This window comes from Populus alba, chromosome 4, assembly GCF_005239225.2.
Source record: "Populus alba chromosome 4, ASM523922v2, whole genome shotgun sequence".
Taxonomy (NCBI): Eukaryota; Viridiplantae; Streptophyta; class Magnoliopsida; order Malpighiales; family Salicaceae; genus Populus; species Populus alba.
Genome location: NC_133287.1, coordinates 2,399,153 through 2,405,088, shown reverse-complemented (window position 1 = coordinate 2,405,088; position 5,936 = coordinate 2,399,153). Strand labels below are relative to the sequence as shown.

The window sequence follows — 5,936 nt, the reverse complement described above, 5'->3', positions numbered from 1 at the left end:
CTTAAGCATTTCAATGGAGTTTGTTTTATTGTGGGAGTGCTAGTTGCTAATAAATTTAATAAATCGAATTATTTAGTTTTCTATCCTAAGTAGAAAATCATTTTAGCAGGTGAGGTAACCTTAAAAAATGCTCTCTGAAAACTAGATTGTCAGGACAACATTTTTTTTCTTCTATGTAATGCCTGTTAGAGAGAATTTATTACAAGAGACTGGGATTTCAGCGAGCTGCCACCATAGTAACTGTAACTTCATTTACAGAACAAGCTGCAATTCTAGACATTGCTGGCAAGTATTGTCCACTGCGTGTTCGTAAAACAAATGCTGGCTTCGTAGGAGAAGGAAGAGTTATCTCATTACCTAACATGAACACAACTTCTAACATTGTAGGTAGATCATCTGGAAATTCTTGCACACACAGTAACCCAATCTGAATGCATCTCAGAACTTCATGAGGAGGCATGACTGTTCCAGCATTGGATCAACTATGTCTAATGCCTTTTCTTCTCTCCATAAGTCCCATACCTGAAACAAGTAAGAAGATAATCGAGAAAAGAATCTAAGAGGAAGACAATCACCTAAGATATTATCAAGAAATTTATCGATCCACTTACATGTCCGATAAGATTCAGCCAGGGTTCTTTCTCACCGTAGCCGCTATTTTTCCTGCCACTTATGATCTCCAGTGTTAAGACACCATAGCTGAAGACATCTGACTTTATCGAATACTGTCCGTGAATTGCGTACTCAGGTGACATGTAGCCGCTACAATCATAAAAGATGAAGCTTGTTGGTATTTGATCATGATGGATCACTGGAGAGAGGAAAGAATCAGGTGACTTACTATGTTCCGACCACACGAGTAGTTTTTCCTTGGACTTGGTCTTCCGTAAACATTCTTGCCATACCGACATCTGAAATTTTTGGGTTCATTGCAGCATCTAGTAGAATATTGCTGGCTTTGAGATCCCTGTGGATAATTTTTAGTCTTGAATCTTGATGAAGGTATAAAACCCCTCGAGCAATCCCGGAAAACAATTTCAAAAACGCTTTCTCCAATCCAATAGCACCCTTTTTGTTCTCGTCTGCACTTAAACATTAAAGGTTTGCCCCGAAATCATTTGTTTTAATTTGATCAAAGTGAAGCTGCATAATCAGGGGACTCTTCCCTTTGAACACAGACACAAAAAATGGATGAAGAGAGCCATACCAAAGACGAAAAAATCCAAGCTTTTGTTTGGTAAATATTCATATATATATCAGCATCTTTTCCTCTTCATGAATGCAACAACCAAAAAGCTTGACAAGATTTCTGTGCTGGAGTTTAGATATCAACCTTACTTCATTCATAAACTCCTTCATCCCTTGCCCTGAAGTTTTAGATAATCTCTTAACTGCAATTTCCTGTCCATTGCCTAGCTTGCCCTGAAATTGCATTCCATGTTTAAACTCAACAAGTTAATACACAACTTAAGCTAATCACATTCTGCCAAAGTTGGTCTGATGCTGGAGAATTCCTAGTAAATCCAATATTTACATCCACTAATAAATTTGGACTAGATGATTTTGAACAAAGCCTAAAAGAGCCTGATCTTAACCCAAAGAAATCAACAAAGCCAAAAATGCTCGCGGCAGGGCCAGATTTCAGTTTCAAATTCAAACGTATAACTGCATCAACACAAAGAGAAATTGTCACGACCCGAATCCCGAGTCCATGATCGGCAATGTAGGAGCGGTATCGAAAGGACACTTCACCCACGCTAAGCCTCAGAAGAAACATATCAAAAGAACAATTTATTCAAAAATACGCATCATTTTATAATCTTCAAAAATATTATATTATTCAAAATTGATAAAACCAAAAGATAGTTTAAAACTCCTCATTAGTAATTAAAACAAAAACAATAATCCATAATACTCATTACATTGTCAAAATCCAAACTTAATTAAAAACAAGGTAATAGTGGAGCGTCTAAGATATTGAATCAAAAACTAAAAGGAAAGCCTCGCAAAACAAGCAAGGCATACCGATCAAAATTAAAGAAGCGGAAACACTCAACAAAGTCCAACTGCTATCAGAACTAAGAACCTGAAATAATATTAAGAATGAGGGGTGAGTTCAACAAATTCAGTGAAGGAATAATATTTAATATACATTTTAGATATTAATAGTTTGCAAGATGATTTATCTTGATATACATATACATACTAAACATTTTATTATAACGTAGTGGAATACATGTTAGAGATCAGATGACACCCGAAGGTGACCACTTTGGGATGATCAGTCGCCACAGGCTGATATGCCTCTCTCACTAGCTAGGTATATAGAATACTATGTGCACATAGGCTAAATACTTTCCGTTAGCATGGAGTTACTAACAAGTCCTGTATCAAGGCATAATAGATATTTACAAAATCATCAAAGAAACGTATATCATATCAAATAGAACTTAGTTCGACAGATTGCGATTGCAAATTCAAGAATAAATGAGTACTTGAAAGATAAAGCAAAATATATAAATATTCAAGAAATTAACTAGTTGTACTCATTGTATAATCAATATACATATTTATTTATATTATATGCATATTAAATATTATTCCACTCACCCGAAAAATATAGAACTAAAAAGAATGTCAGATGAAAGACCCAAAAATCTTATTGAGGATTGTTAGGAGAACCTCCAACAATATATGAAATATACTAAAAAAAAATCAAACAAAAGATCCCAATGCATAAAGTAAAACCAGGATTAGTTTCCTAAGTTTATGGACTAAAACAACAATTTTCCAAAACAAGGACCAAAACATAATTTTACCAAAATTGGAGGACCAGTCTGGAAATACATAACCATACTGAATTTTCACCCGTAAACCATCCTAAATTCTGTCTAGAACGTACCAGGGACCAAATTGAAATTTTCATAAAGTTCAGGACTAAAATGTAAATTCCCAAAATTAAGGGACCAAATTGAAAATATTCCAAATCAATTATCAAACTGAGATTCATCATCCTTAATCTCATAATAACACTATCCAGAATCTCAAAATACATTTAGGGGTCAAATTATAATTTTCCCAAAGTATAGGGACTAAACTATAATTCTCATAAATTAAGGACAAAACAAAATTTGGTCATCTTCAACCTCAAGACGATTCTGTCCAAATTTTACAGCAAGGTAAAATTGAATTTCTTAACCCATAAATATAAATTTAAACAAATCAACTCATAAATCTTTATTTTCAACAACATACTAATTAATCACCTAACATTAAACTCTTAATAATCATAAATTAATCGTAACAATATAAACTTTTAAGCCTTATAAACCCTAATCTCTCTCTCTCTCTCTCTCTCTCTCTCTCCCCCCTTCCATAACAAATCATAATTAAAAGTAACATGAGAGAGAATCATTTACTTGCTACTTCCACTTTTCTTAAACTCAAAACTCAATATCAAAAACTGAAATCCTTGGTTTGATGAACAAAGGGTCAGGACGGCCACAAGACTTAGAAGAGAGAATAATAATTCTCTTGCAACTTTTCCTTATATACCTAGGTTAATTTAGGTTAGGTTTGAGCTGACTTGGGCTTGGGCTTTGATTTGGCCCAAAAGTTTGGGTCTTACAGAAATACTGAGCAAGCCATGTATCCCTAGAAAGATATACGTGTCTAGTTTAAAACACATCAAACAGTGAAAGATTCGGAGCTTTCTAGCAAGAGTAATGGTTGTTTTACTGACAAGTGTGCATGCTGTCAACAGAACCGTGATCTTTCTACGATATTTAACAGCATGCAATGCCGCCCCTGTTTTTGTCAATAAACATTCAATGAAGCCTTGACAATCTTCCCTCCAACTCTCTTAAATGTCATCAGCCTTATTATCAATAAAAACAGCAACATAAGCTATATAGAGGGGCCTGCAACTTGAAAAACCTGTACCCTTTATCTTTTCAGCCAAACCTACTGATTTAGTGTGTAGCAAAGATAGAAAGTTAAGGTTTCTTAAACTTTAAAAAATATAATCCTAAACCGTAGAGAAAGACTCTAAAATTACAGCTAAACTGTAAAGAGAACTATTTAAATAGTAGCTAAATGGACCAGTATACTTTTAAAATCAATTCACGGAGTGGTGAGCTATCCTAAACTCTAATCTTTTTGGGCGTGACTGTATTATTGACAATTGTGAGTTTAATCTTTGTTTCATTCACTTTAGAGTGGTGATTTCTGTATCTCTAAAGGATTGAACATCATCTGTCCTACATCTATCCATCTCCACCTTTCCATTTCCATCATCTATCCATAATTCCATCCATTTCCATCATCTTCCCTGGTTAGAATTTCTTTGGCACCAGCCTCTGCGATTTTCCAGTATCATGGTCTAATCATGCAACATTAAAATGTTATTTAATGCATGTTAACATTTGATACAAGTAAATAGAATTCTGAAATAATTTCATGTCCAAGGAAAGGTACCTTGTAAACTCAGCCAAAACCACCATATCCAAGCTTGTTGGAGAAATTCGACTCTCTGTGGCTTCTAATATGATATCTATGTCGAAGACTGGTACGTATTCACTTGTTCTACTTCCACCAACTTCCTTTCCACTTAGAGAGCCATTGAGGCTTGTAGGGATATTGAAGGGAAATTTGAGTTGTCTGCCCTTAGCTGTGTTTATCGTTGAAAGAACTCAATAATCAGCTTTTAAAAGTACTAACAAGTGCTAATGTTGATTACACACTGCATTTTGCAGACTATCATCTCCTATATGCATAGACTTAAAGTTGGAATTCTTTAGTTCAACTAATTTGGTGCCACTTATATTGGTAACAAAGTTGAAAAAATAATCTCTTACCCGTCTTCTTCCTTTTTATCAACCAGAATAAGAACATAATGACAAAGAAAACCGCAGCAGCTATAGAGATTACCAAGCCGGCTAACATCCCTTTTTTTGCAAGAAAACCTCTAGACTTCTTGTCATATTGAGCTGGAGAAAGAAAGAAATCCACGTTAGCTCGATACCAAATCATCAGGATTATCAGTAAGGGTGCATATTGAAGAAAGATAGTAGGAGAGTGCAGGGGAGGTTTAGCCATATTAGAAATGTCCCTGGTACTTCCGTTGTACTTGTACCCGTAATTTTTATTTCAGATGTCTATATTTTTTGTTCTGAAAATCCTCTATCTAAGACGTATTGAAGATTAAGCTGTTGTTGAAAAATGCAGCAAAGATATATAATGACAATAAGATTTGAAGGTACCTAACTCCAACGCATCCACACGGACATATAAATCCTGTCCTCCCTCAGCGAACACTCTTGTATCAAGCAAATTGCCATACCATGAGAAGCACCCACTCTTACTTGTCACAACTGAACTTGCGTACCTTCACGTTTTCCACCTTGACGAACCCTGCACCATTGTTGCATCCACCTGACCCATCTCTGAGGTACCAATCACTAATTGATTTGGGCTGGGGCCAGGGAGGCATGTACACTCAAAGTTATAAGCATCATAGGGATCATACTTACCATAAGCCTCCATATCGTCCATAATTGTCACACTGGTCAGCAGGTGCGGACCAAAACAAAACAAGAGTAATTAAATTATATAATTTAATTTATTATCAATTCAAAAATTGATTGATTTATATTTGAAGATCAAGTATAATGTTTAGTAACCTATAATGATCCATCAAATGTTAAAAAAAATTTATAAGTGGTTCGACTTAACTTTTTAGTGAGTAATTTTCCAGTTTAATTATTATTCATTAATTTATCATAAATGTTTCGATTTAGACATTATAACATGAATTATTCTGCTTTGTTAAATCATGTTAGTTCTCAACATTATAGTCATTAATTTTTTGAGTAAAATTCTGAAATTTTTTTCAAAACTCATTCTATCTTGGTCAAGGGTTTCACAATCAATATTAT

General features: G+C 34.6%; 1 pseudogene; it reads right to left on the bottom strand.

Moving 5' to 3' along the window:
- Nucleotides 1-217: 217 nt before the first annotated feature.
- On the bottom strand, nt 218-5,553 carry LOC118042828 (G-type lectin S-receptor-like serine/threonine-protein kinase At1g11410; annotated as a pseudogene).
- Nucleotides 5,554-5,936: the final 383 nt, after the last annotated feature.